This window comes from Triticum dicoccoides, chromosome 3B (genome assembly GCF_002162155.2).
Source record: "Triticum dicoccoides isolate Atlit2015 ecotype Zavitan chromosome 3B, WEW_v2.0, whole genome shotgun sequence".
NCBI classification, from domain to species: domain Eukaryota; kingdom Viridiplantae; phylum Streptophyta; class Magnoliopsida; order Poales; family Poaceae; genus Triticum; species Triticum dicoccoides.
In genome coordinates, this window is record NC_041385.1 from 58,241,950 (window position 1) to 58,256,152 (window position 14,203).

At 44.7% G+C, this 14,203-nt stretch overlaps 1 non-coding gene and 1 pseudogene across 1 annotated transcript; both read right to left on the reverse strand.

Annotated features, from left to right (window-relative positions):
* Positions 1-3,801: 3,801 nt before the first annotated feature.
* Positions 3,802-3,874, reverse strand: TRNAE-CUC. The gene has a single exon. It is a non-coding gene; the product is annotated as a tRNA-Glu (tRNA).
* Positions 3,875-6,680: 2,806 nt separating this feature from the next.
* LOC119279270 overlaps positions 6,681-14,203 on the reverse strand; it is a 104,928-nt pseudogene continuing 97,405 nt past the window's right edge.

The following is a 14,203-nucleotide window of genomic DNA, read 5'->3' on the forward strand; positions in this document are numbered from 1 at the left end:
AAAAAATCCATCTAAATAAACTAACAACCAGGAAAGGTATACAAACACAAATTGACTTGTTTTAGAAAACCATTTCTTTAGTTTATATTTTTCTTACAAGTGCCTTGATCATACAGAACGGAATTTTCTAAATTTGCCATGTGATCATTATACCTTTTCCAAATTTTGCCATGATTTTATAGACTGAAAATTGTTGCTTTTTGCCATGTGACCATTGCAAAGTTTCTTAATTTGCCATGATATTTAGATAAACAATTATATGTTTGTGGCAAAAATTCAGTTGATTTTCTTTGTACTCTCTCCCCTCGTTGAAGGCTTTCTTAGACATCATTTTCCTCTATATAGCTGAACAGTGACAGCAATGCTTCAGTGTGAGCGTGTGACCACGTCCTAATAGGTGTTAACGCAGTCCTGGCAAATGCCTTGGGCGGGAATCCATCCAATTCGAGTTTCGAACTGCCTGCGAGGGCTCTTCAAGGGCGTGAACTTAACAAGCAGGTTGCATCCTTCCGGAGCGCTCACATTGGTACAGTTTCGAAACGCCGTCGCTGAGTCGTAGACGTCCGTCTACGCGCTGTACAAACGTGGGCTCTTTCCATCCAGCACGCGCATTAAATAATCTGCCGTAGCTCCCTGACACACCACGTCCACACCGTACCCCGGAACGAGTCGACGACTCAAGATACCGAGATCAGGCGAGCTCGTCCACGCTAGTGAATTATCGGGCAGGATACCCTGTCTTCTAATTCCTTTTCTGGTGATATACACTATCATTCTTAAAAGAAAATACAAAATTTAAGATTGATCATAACAGGTTTCCTCCGATCTACTCCAGCCTTCTTTACAGGGGTTCCTTCCTCTGGTATTTGCTAATAGCATGTACTGTACGTATCAATCAATCCAACAAACAATACACTACGTACCAACTAGTGATATCAATATGCATGTGATTACCTTACGTTGTTGATGCGACGTGCGTGCAGTGAGCCATCATGCGGCGCATTGGAGATTGCGCCCGGAGATCGGAGGCGTCCTCCATCTCCATCACGGCTGCGCTCGTTCCCTTCCCTGTACGAGGTTTAGGCCGCCGGCCGCCGGCTCGCCGCCCAAGCGGGGGCGCCGGTGGTAGGTTGGCCATCGCCATCGCCAGTCGAGATCGGATGTGTTTGGTAATCGTGGGAGAGCCATGTGTGGTGCTGTGCGCGCGTGCGATCTTGGGCTTGGCTGATGGCCGATCCACAAAAATAGGCTTACGATCGATCGATTGGGTCGCTCCTCCTCGCTCGCTTCGGTTCGCTCGTCCCTCGATCCCAGGTGGCTAGTTTTGACTCTTGACCGCGACCATGCACTACTTAACAGTTTGTTGACGGTTGACTTTTAGTACAAAATAGTTCAAGGAAAGTTTTAAAAAACCATAAATTCGGAAATGAGTTCGCAAATTTGGAAAAGGTTCATCGATTCTGGGAAAAGTTAATCAATTTTGAAAAAAAATCATGAATTTTGTTAAAAAAACACCGATATTTTTTAAAAAATCATCGGTTTTCGGAAAAAGTTCATCGATTTGAGAAAAAAGTTCATCAATTTGACAATAAATCCGTCGCTCGATCCCAGGTCGCTAGTTAACTCTTGACCGCGACCATGCACTACTGACTAGGTTGTTGACTATTCACTTCTAAAAAAAGTTCACGAAAGGTTAAAAAAAATCATAAATGCGAAAATGAGTCCGCAAATTGAAAAAAGTTCATTAATTTTTTTAAAAAGTTCATCAATTTGAAAAAAACATTAAATTTGGAAAAAGTTCATCGATTTTGAGGTATGTTGTACCTGGAACCCCGTGAGGTTTGCTAATTTACACAATCTTTTGGATGGGTTTTGGGGCGATTGCTTGGGACTTATGGACGACAAGGCTTTAATAGAGTGGCGATCTATAAAACACTCAGCTGACCTAGTGTATAAAATTATGATTCAGTTGTAACTTTGGAAACCGCTCGGACGATGGCCGGACCGACCTCAGCTTGACTAGTTGATCAGCAGCCTTCAGGACAAATGCAGGAGCCTTTGTGACACATCGCGACTGAACGGCATTAGTCAGGGGAGTTATCCTCGGCGTGAAGTGGTGTTGTAGCCGCCTCCGATTCTTACGCCATGCTTGCCTAGCTGCCCTTTATGCCCGCTTGTTAGTACTACTCCCTCCGTTTCTAAATATTTGTCTTTTTAGAGATTTCAAATGGATACCATATAAGGATGTATATATACATATTTTAGAATGTAGATTCACTCATTTTGCTTCGTATGTAGTCACTTGTTGAAATCTTTAAAAAGACAAATATTTAGGAACGGAGCGAGTACTTTTTTAGGAGTGCTTCTTATTAGCTTTAGCCTCCAAATGTGCGGAGCCGCTATGATTCGGTCTATGGACCATGCAATGATTTTTTGACTTATTCTTTGCTATCTCTTCATGTAATAATCGTAATGCCTCTGTATAAGATCAGTCAATCGCCTTTTATCCGGAAACAAAATAAATACAGTTTTCTCATTTGTTGGTCTATTATGTAAAAACAATTTTTAGCCTTACCTCATCACATAAGCTGCTCGTTTCCTCATTTTCTTAAAGAAAAAAAAGCCTAACATGACAAGGTTGTGTGCTTGTTAGTTTTTCTTTTCATCTACATAGCTTCGTGGCCTTATTCTCACCGAACCGCAGCACATAGGCTCGTTATTCTCACTCCCTCACAGCAGCTGGATCCTCTCGCTCTCTCACCGCATCACAACCGCCGCTTCCCCCCTCCCCTCCATAGCGCCGCTCGCCCCTTCCTATCCTACCCCACCATCTCTCCTCCACGTCACGACGAAGCCCGTCCTCTCCTCTATCCGCTGTCTCCCCTTCCCTCTAAGGCATCACCCGCCCACTCTCTCCTCGCCATGGCGTCGCCTGCGTCCTTCTCTTCCTGACAATTGTTGCGTCGGGACTGAGCCCGTGCGGCCGTCGGTCTGGCATTCTGGGTAGCTGGATCCAATCGAGAGGTGCAGAAGGGTTCGACACTCTTCGCTCGGGTCGCTCGTCGCTCGATCCTAGGTCGCTAGTTGACTGTTGACCGCGACCACGCAGTACTGACCAGGTTGTTGACTGTTGGCTTTTACAAAAAAGTTCAAGAAAAGTTAAAAATCATAAATTTAAGAAAGAGTTCGCAAATTCAAAAAAAAACATCAATTTTGGAAAAATTTCACAAATTTGAAAAAAAAAGTTCATCGATTTTTGGAAAAAACACGGGTTTGGAAAAAGTCCATCAATTTGAAAAAAAATTCATCAATTCTTGAGTGAATGATATAGGGTCGAAAATAAACGACTATCATATGGGAGTTCCTTACGTAGAGAAACTGGCCTCATTTCAGACGGGCAGTAGGTTTTGTGCGTTTTTTCCTGTCAGATAGCTTCATGAGATGGCTTGCTCCTCCTACCTGGCACGAACCAGCTCGTTTGACATTTTTTTTAGCTTACAAAGAAAACCTGATTTTTTTTCTTCTTTTCTTAAGGGGCACCCAAATCCATTCATAAAATAATAGCCAGTACAGAGATACAATGAGAGACGCCATGTCGGTTCTTCATGTCCAACAAATTTAGGCCGCCAAACAAAACAATGTGCTTTATATATATCCGTCTAGTTCGACGTTTCAAATCCCCTGAAAAAGGAGTAGCGTGAATGTACGATTGACCACGACATCTGTATGTATCCCCTGACTCTCACCAGCAGCCGTGGAACAGCAGAAGCTGCCTAAAAAAAGCAAATTAAAAAGGAAAAATTCCGTCGCCGGGACTTGAACCCGGGTCTCTCGGGTGAGAGCCGAGTATCCTAACCACCTAGGCTACGACGGAATGATGGTTGTAGAGCGACAATACGTCTGACAACAAATAGAGAGTTCATTGTACTGTACTGTCAAGCATAACCTAAAGCTCAGTTACTAGTTGTTCTGCTGGACTGTAAAATTGTGGTTCTGTTATGGGGTCAATAATAATTTCAGGGATCTCTCTATCTGTGTTAGTCCATTCGGCATACGCACATGTCAGTGTTCTATATATTGCCATATTTAACAATGTCAGGAGCACATAACTTTTATTTCATTTTCTTTCCAAGTCTCGAGGATAAATTTACAGATAGACTAGCCTATTTGAGATCAGGATACAATCTTACATCAGCTCCTTCATTCCTTCCTTCAGAGTTCAGACCAAAGATTTTTTTTTGTAAACGGAGGCAAAAAATTTGCCTCATCCATTAATTAAACAGAAAAGAATTGCCCAGTTAATTAACGAAAAACCGGGTGAAGACCGTCATAATCCGATGAGCGGCACACATAGAATACTCCATACATCCCTTTCTGAAGAGGGCCTCGTTGAGCTAGCACACACGTGTCATCGTCATCACTTCTCCTCAAGCGGCATCATCGCCATCCCTAATCCCCGAGCAAACGACTTCGACTTCACCATAGACGAGCATCAACCCAACCCGCACCATAGAGGTCATGTGGAGAAAAATGAAGCTCCGCACCAAAACTCAACCACCTACGTCGAGGATAGCGCAACTCCGACTCTGACAAAGAGCTACGAAGAAGAAATATGCAAGGTTGGCGTTGTGAAAGACCGCCGAACAGACCACCTGCTGCTCGCCATCGTTGCCACAGGGGCCCCGCAACCGCAGCTCCGACTTCACAGCAACAAACAGACCAAGGCAATCCCATGAACACGCCCAAGAAGAACCGACTAACACAACCATTGCTGTGCCTCCGACCTCGCTCACCGTCGCCATCGTTGCCACAGAAGCCTTGGCGCCAACTCACCACTCTGGCGCACCTGCCACTAATCCCTCCAATTTGTCCCCACCTCCAAAGACGAAGCCCTCAAAAGGGGCACAGCGCAGGACGCCGTCATCGTCCGATCCATGAATGCACAGATATGAGGTTTCCCTCGGAGAAAGGGTCGGTAGGGAGATGAGCACTTCACCACGGCAACGCCTTCAAGAAGGTCGCGACGCCCACGAGCGCCACCGTTGCCGGCTCCGGCCAAAACCAGAGTCAAAGCTTTCGCCCGGTTTCGTTGCACAACGCCCTGACCAAACTAGCTGAACCTCCTGCAATGCATCACCACCCACAGATCAGCCTGTCGACGAAGAACGGCTAGGAGCCGCCGCAGCTAGCCGCGCCGCGCGGATGCCGCAACTGTCCAGCCGTCAAATCCAGCCGCCAAGCCAGATCCGACCACGGCTGGCCGGATCCAAGGCCTCCCATCGCGGACTGAGCCACCCGGCCTGACAGCACCATGCCGACGCAGGCTATAGTGGAGCGCCGCCCGAAGCCATATCCAGCCGCGCCGCAGCACGCACCTGCACCAACGCGCGCCCGGCGTTGCACCTCCAAGCGCCAGATGAGAAAACGCGCCCCCTCGCGTCCGCGCCCCGCCACCCCTCTGTTGCTACGCGGCTCCTCGTGGCGGACGCCTCGCCGCGCCGCCCAGTGGCCATATCTGAGCCGCCCCGGCCTTCGGGCCGTCTCGCACCTCGCCCGCGACGCACCACCCCGGGTCTCCACGCCACGCGCCGCCCAGAGCCTTCACACCGCACGCCCATGCCTTGCCCAGACCCTCCGCCGGCAGCAGCCGCCGACGCTAGCCCACTTCCGCCTTGGGGAAGAAAAGCCCAGCCATTGAAGCTCGCAGCCGAGCTCACCGAATCCGATGCGACCGCGCCACTGAAGCAGCCCCGCCGCCGCCGCACCACCCGGGCTTTGCCTGGCGACGGCGAGGGGAAGTGGGGAGGTAGGGGAGGTCCGCTGGCGATTGGATTTGGGCGCCTCGGTGCGGCCGCTGGAGCCGCACGGGAGCGATGTCTGATTCATCAAAGATCTTACAAGAAGGTGGATGATGAGCCACAGCCAGTGCTACATTGCTACTGGCCTACCGCCGTACCCGGAGCACCTGGTTCACCATGCTAAAACCAAACTGAGGGCACCATCATAAGCCAGATGTCAGTGTATTCTGCAATGCAGATCTCTAGGGAGGAGTTTTCATTCGCGGAAGAGATGTTATCATCGCCGGCACCTTTGTGCTCCCATTCGACGACGCGTTCGATTGGAGCACATTCTCACGGCACCGGAGAGAGACGTGCCGAAGCTAAAAGAAGTTCTGCACACGGAGCCCGTCAAGTTTGACATCTTAGCGTAATATACTGCACATTGATTTTTCAAAATTCAAGTGTCATCATTTTTATCTTATATTTCGAGAAATTTTTTTAATCTATTCATCAATGGTCAAGCCCAGCCGACCGTCAGTCCGATGCCCGCAGTCCCCACACCCACACCTGTTAACCTTCTAACTTAGTCTCCGTCGGCTGCGGATTATTCCTAGCCGAGGCCTTGCCGGTGTCCCCGGGCCTCGCTTTGCTCGCCTGGCACCCTAGGTGCCCTGTCGTGCCTCTGTCCATCTTTATTCCCAAACAAAATCGAATGACCTAAATTTGAAATTCAGGCAACTTACTTTTCAACAAAACAAATCTATGACTTATTCGATCGCCACATTGATTGTAACGTACGACAACTATCCATTCTTTTATTTTCTCTTATCTTTTCATCATGACCACCAAGTAAAAGCGCCAGCCAAGATTCGAATTCCGTAGGGAGCCGGCTGCCGTACTTTAGCATCGCCGGACGTCTTCGAGGCACCAACATTGGTAGTCGGGCTTGGACATCGCCAGGAGCTCCTCCGGCGACATGCGCTCCAGCTCTCGCTGCCTCCACGCCGGGAAGGCCTTGACCGTGGACTCATCCTCGTCGTCCTTGGGACGGCCGTGCATGTGCAGGTGGCTCATGGCGCGCATCCTCCTGTACAGCCGCATGGCGGCCACGCAGTCGTCGTAGGGGTGATGGTGGCCGCCGGTCTGTATGTCATACCCCAGGCAGCTCCGCGTGAGATACCGGACCGAGTTGCTCATGAGCCTGGCGCTCGTCTTCATTAGCGGCGGGTACGTCGCCGTGTCCCGCCTGAGGTGGGCTGGGTAGTCCATGCCCAGCGTGTCGAGGTCCTGCTCTAGTCCGTGGCCGACGAGGAGCCGGGCCGCGCCGCGGGAGGAGTAGGGGTAGGACTGCTCGCCATTGAGGAGGATGTCCTGCACCCGCCTGATCGCCTGCTTCACCATGGGCGCGTCGCGGAGGTGCTCGGGCCGGATCCCCGTGGTCTCGTACCGGTAGTGCGTCATAGGGATGAGGGGCTTCACGAAGCTCTCGTAGAGGATGGCCTCCTGCTCATCGACGATGCAGACGCGCGTGCACACGTCGAGCGTGCCGTCTCTCCCGCCGCCGACCATCTTGCACCCCAGAGCCACCGCGCCCCCGCCGCCTCGAACGCCCATCCTCGACATAGTCCTCGTGAGGCTCTGCACATAAGAGGGGATCGAAGCGTGGGAGAGCTTGCATGTGAAAGTGCGTTATATCGACTAGAGGGGGGAGTGAATAGGCGATTTTTATGAATTCTTCACTGAGGAATTTGCTGGTGAAGAAATTTCTAAATGAAGAACTACTTACAGCGGAATAAGTACTCAAAAGTAAACATAGCAGAGCACTAGCATAGTCATCATGATGAAATGAAGACAAGCACAGAGTACAGAAAGCGTAAGCACAGGATAACACAAGATGAAGACGAACAGACTGAAGAAATTGAACTGAGGAAATTGAGAAAGTCTTCAGTCAAAGTCTTCAAACAGATATGAACAAGCGCACAACAACAGAAATGAGGAAATGAAAGAGTTTAGGAAATAGAACCAGTAAGCTTGGTGAAGACAATGATTTGGTAGACCAGTTCCAACTGTTGTCTCAGTTGTACATCTGGTTGGAGCGGCTAGGTATTTAAACCAAAGGACACACAGTCCTCATCGTATTCTCCTTGAGCTAAAGTCACATAGACCTCGCCCAATCACTCGTGGTAAATCTTCAGGTGACTTCCGAACCTTCACAAACTCGGTCACTCGGTGATCCACAATTCCTCTTGGATGCTCTAGACTTTGACGCCTAACCGTCTGGAAGAAGCACAGTCTTCAAAGGTAACAAGCGTCGGATCTACGCAGGATCAATCTCTTCAGTGATGCTCAATCACTTTGGGTTTGAAGGTGTTTGGGTTTTGGTTTTCCTCACTTGATGATTTTTGCTCAAAGTCCTCGGAGGATGGGATGCTCTCAAATGACAAGTGTCAGTTTCTCTCGGAGCAGCCAACCAGCTAGTGGTTGTAGGGGGCGGCTATTTATAGCCTAGGGAGCAGCCCGACATGATAAGACATAAATGGCCTTCAATGATATGACCGTTAGGTGGGTAGATATTTTGGGACAGCTGGCGCGTAGCACAACAACGGTCGGAATTTTGACTCTCAAATTCCTCAGGGCTATCATGTTCCTCACTGTGTAGGCAATCCGCACTGGCGAATTCCTAACTCCTTAATCAGAACAAATTCCTTAGCAACCATAAGAACTTCATCTCTGTTACTGAAGAAATTTACTGAACTATATGAGATTTTCAATGGCTTCACTCGAAGGGATTGGTAGGTGTAGGATTTTGAGTTGAGCATCACATGGAAATTTTTCCTTAGTATTTCTTCGACCCCTTTAACAATACGGTGTTTCCTATGACTCAAGAAAGAGAAAATGAAACTATGAAAACAAAAGTCTTCACGCTTCATGTTCCTCGAATGATTGCCAAGTCTTCAAGGTCACACCAATTTCTTCATTTTCAAAGTCTTCAGAAATCCAAAGTCTTCAGTTGAAGAACTTCATTTTTAGGGGTTGACTTTCTCTGTAAATATCAAACTCCTCATAGACTTATAGACCTGTGTACACTCACAAACGCATCAGTCCCTTAACCTATAACTATTCAATACACCAAAATCACTAAGGGGCACTAGATGCACTTATAATCTCCCCCTTTTTGGTGATTGATGACAATATAGGTTAAATTTTCAACGGGGATAAACATATGAAGTGTAAATACTGAAATTGAGGAATTTGATTACAAGATATAGGGGGAGTTCTTCTATAATCATGGAGATCTCCCCCCTATATCTTGTAATTCATACACGCATTTGACATATAGTATGAAGAATTTGAAATGCATGATGAAATATGGTGACTGATGTAATTCAGCATGCGTGCATTAACATTAATGAGGAATAAGCATGCAGAAGAACTCAGCAAAAGTGTCAGGCCACCATAGAGTTTAAGATTACAACTCGATCCAGCAAAGTCATCAAAAGAACGAGAATTGTAACTTAGCAAAAAAAACGCCGATATAAGATAGACCCGCTTGAAGACTAACTCAAATTTCTCCCCCTTTGTCATCGAATGACCAAAAGGGTTGAAAAAGAGGACTAACGCCTCTGAAGAATATCATGATGATGGAGGAGTGCTACGTCTTGACCTTGCGTTGGTTTTCCTTGAAGAGGAAAGGGTGATGCAACAATAGTTTTTGAGAACCAAGGTATCAATCCAGTAGGAGGCTCCTCAGAAGTCCCACGCACCTACACAAACAAACAAAGAACTCACAACCAACGCAATAAAGGGGTTGTCAATCCCTTCACGGTCACTTGCGAAAGTGAGATCTGATAGAGATAGTATGATAAGATAAATATATTTTTGGTATTTTATGATATAGATTGGAAAAGTAAAGATGCAAATAAAAGTAGATTGAAAGCTTATATGATAAAAGATAGACCCGGGGGCCATAGGTTTCACTAGTGGCTTCTCTCAAGATAGCATAAGTATTACGGTGGGTGAAAAAATTACTGTCGAGCAATTGATAGAAAAGCGAATAATTATGAGATTATCTAGGCATAATCATGTATATAGGCATCACATCCGCGACAAGTAGACCGACTCCTGCCTGCATCTACTACTATTACTCCACACATCGACCGCTATCCAGCATGCATCTAGAGTATTAAGTTCATAAGAACAGAGTAACACATTAAGAAACATGACATCATGGAGAGGAATAAACTCATGCAATATGATATAAACCCCATCTTTTCATCCTCGATGACAACAATACAATACATGCCTTGCTGCCCCTGCTGTCACTGGGAAAGGACACCGCAAGATTGAACCCAAAGCTAAGCACTTCTCCCATGGCAAGAAAGATCAATCTAGTAGGCCAAACCAAACTGATAATTCGAAGAGACTTGCAAAGATAACTCAATCATACATAAAAGAATTCAAAGGAGATTCAAATATTTCTCATAGATAAACTTGATCATAAACCCACAATTTATCGGATCTCGACAAACACACCGCAAAAAGAGTTACATCAAATAGATCTCCACAAGAGAGGGGGAGAACATGGTATTGAGATCCAAAAAGAGAGAAGAAGCCAACTAGCTAATAACTATGGACCCGAAGGTCTGTGGTAAGCTACTCACAACTCATCGGAAGGGCTATGGTGTTGATGTAGAAGCCCTCCGTGGTTGATTCCCCCTCCGGCGGAGCGCCGGCGAAGGCTCCAAGATGGGGTCTCGCGGATACAGAAGGTTACGGCAGTGGAAATTGTGTTTCGGTGGCTCCCTGGATATTTTTAGGGTACGTGGGTATATATAGGAGGAAGAAGTACGTCGGTGGCCGCCTGAGGGGCCCAGGAGACAGGGGGCGCGCCCTGTAGGGGTGGGCGCGCCCTCCTATCTCCTGGCCGCATCGATCACTTCTTGACTTGCACTCCAAGTCCTCTGGATCACGTTCGTTCCAAAAATCACGCTCCCGAAGGTTTCGTTCCGTTTGGACTCCGATTGATATTCCTTTTCTTCGAAATAGTGAAATAGGCAAGAAAACAACAATACGGGCTGGGCCTCCGGTTAGTAGGTTAGTCCCAAAAATGATATAAATATGTAAAATAAAGCCCATAAACATCCAAAAGGGGTAATATAATAGCATGGAACAATAAAAAATTATAGATATGTTGGAGACGTATCAAGCATCCCCAAGCTTAATTCCTGCTCGTCCTCGAGTAGGTAAATGATAAAAACAGAATTTTTGATGTGGAATGCTACCTAGCATAATTCTCAATGTAATTTCCTTTATTGTGGCATGAATGTTCAGATCCAAATGATTCAAAATAAAAGTTCATATTGACATAAGAAATAGTAATACTTCAAGCATACTAATAAAAGCAATCATGTCTTCTCAAAATAACATGGCTAAAGAAAGTTCATCCCTACAAAGTCATATAGTTAGGCTATGCTTCATTTTCGTCACACAAAAATGTTCCCAAATTCTACACCCCCGATGACAAGCCAAGCAATTCTTTCGTACTTAAATAATCTAAAAAAAATTCAACTTTCACGCAATACATTAGCGTGAGCCATAAATATAACACTATGGGTGGAATAGAATATGATGATGGGGATTGTGTGGAGAAGACAAAAAAAAGAGAAGGTCTCACATTGACAAGGATAATCAACGGGCTATGGAGATGCCCATCAATTGATGTCAACATGAGGAGTAGGGATTTCCATGCAACGGATGCACTAGAGCTATAAATGAAAGCTCAACAAAAGAAAACTAGTGGGTGTGCATCCAACTTGCCTACTCACGAAGACCTAGGGCATTTGAGGAAGCCCATCATAGGAATATACAAGCCAAGTTTTATAATGAAAAAATTCTCACTAGTATATGAAAGTGACAACATACGAGACTCACTATATGAAGAACATGGTGCTACTTTGAAGGACAAAATATGAGACTCACTATATGAAGAACATGGTGCTACTTTGAAGCACAAGTGTGGAAAAAGAGATAGTAACATGGCCCCTTTTTATTTTCTTTCTTTTCCCCCTTTTTTTCTTTTTCTTCTTTTTTTTCTTTGGCCTTTTTTTGGCCTTTCTTTTTTTTTCTCTTTTTTCTTGGGGCAATGCTCTAATAATAATGATCATCACACTTTTATTGATTACAACACATAAATTACAACTCGAAACTAGAACAAGATATGACTCTATATGAATGCCTCCGGCGGTGTACTGGGATGGTGCAATGAATCAAGAGTGACATGTATGAAAAATTATGCATGGTGGCTTTGCCACAAATACGCTGTCAACTACATGATCATGCAATGGCAATATGACAAAAGTAATGCGTGTCATGATGATAAACGGAACGGTGGAAAGTTGCATGGCAATATATCTCGGAATGGCTATGGAAATGCCATAATAGGTAGGTATGGTGGCTGTTTTGAGGAAGATATAAGGAGGTTTATGTGTGATAGAGCGTATCATATCATGGGGTTTGGATGCACCGGCGAAGTTTGCACCAACTCTCAAGGTGAGAAAGGGCAATGCACGGTACCGAAGAGGCTAGCAATGATGGAAAGGTAAAAGTGCGTATAATCCATGGACTCAACATTAGTCAAAAGAACTCATATACTTATTGCACAAATTTAGAAGTCATCAAAAACCAAGCACTACGTGCATGCTCCTAGAGGGATAGATTGGTAGGAAAAGACCATCGCTCGTCCCCGACCACCACTCATAAGGATGCACAATCCAAGGACACTTCATGTTTCAAATTTGTTACACAATTTTAACCATACGTGCATGCTATGGGACTTGCTAACTTCAACACAAGCATTCTTTAAATTCATAATCACCCAACTATCATGACTTTAATATCACTACTTTCATATCTCAAAACAATTATCAAGTATCAAATTGATCATAGCATCCAATTCACTTTCTATGATAGTTTCTATTATACCCAACTTGGATGCCTACCATTCTAGGACCAATTTTATAACCATAGCAAATACCATGCTGTTCTAAGAGACTCTCAAAATAATATAAGTGAAGCATGAGAGACTAGCAATTTCTACAAAATTAAGCCACTGCCATGCTCTAAAAGATATAAGTGAAGCACTAGAGCAAAAACTATCTAGCTCAAAAGATATAAGTGAAGCACATAGAGTATTCTAATAAATTTCAATCAAATAGGCTTCTCTCAAAAGGTGTGTACAGCAAGGATGATTGTGGTAAACTAAAAAGCAAATACTAATATCATACATGACGCTTCAAGCAAAACACATATCATGTGGCGAATAAAAATATAGCTCCAAGTAAAGTTACCAATGAACGAAGACGAAAGAGGGAATGCCTTCCCGGGGGCATCCCCAAGCTTAGGATTTTGGCTATTATTGAATATCTTGGGGTGCCATGGGCATCCCCAAGCTTAGGATTTTGCCACTCCTTATTCCATAGTCCATCAAATCTTTACCAAAAACTTGAAAACTTCACAACACAAAACTCAACAGGAAATCTCATAAGCTCCGTTAGTGAAAGAAAGAAAAACCACCACATAAGGTACTGTAATGAACTCATTATTTATTTATATTGGTGTTAAACCTACTGTATTTCAAATTCTCTATGGTTCATACCACTTAATACTAGCCATAGATGCATCAAAATAAGCAAACAACACACGAAGAACAGAATCTGTCAAAAACAGAACAGTCTGTAGCAATCTGTAACTAACACAAACTTCTGGAACTCTAAAAATCCTACCAAAATAGCAAGTCCTGGAAAATTTGTCTATTGATCAGAAGCAAAAAGAATCAATGCAAAATAACGTTTCTGTGATTTATTGAATTTTTTCTCGTAAGTGCAAAGTTTCTGTTTTTCAGCAGAATCAAATTAACTATCATCATAGGTTATCCTATAGGTTCTACTTGGCACAAACACTAATTAAAACATGAAAACACATCTAAACATAAGGTAGATGCGAAATTTATTACTAATCAGAAACAAAAAAAATTGGGTTGCCTCCCAACTAGCGCTATCGTTTAACGCCCCTAGCTTGGCATAAAAGCGAAGATAGATTTAAGTAGTGCCATCTTTGGCACTCGATTCATAAGTAGCTCGCATGATAGACTCATAAGGTAATTTAATTTTCTTTCTTGGAAAGTGCTCCATGCCTTTCCTTAATGGAAATTGGAATATAATATTCCCTTCCTTCATATCAATAATCGCGTCAGTCGTTCTAAGGAAAGGTCTACCAAGTATAATAGGGCAAGAAAGATTGCAATCTATATCAAGAACGATAAAATCTACCAGCACCAAATTTATATTTGCAACAATGAGAACATCATTGATCCTTCCCATTTGGCTTTTTAATGGTGGAATCTGCAAGGTGCAAATTTAAAGAGC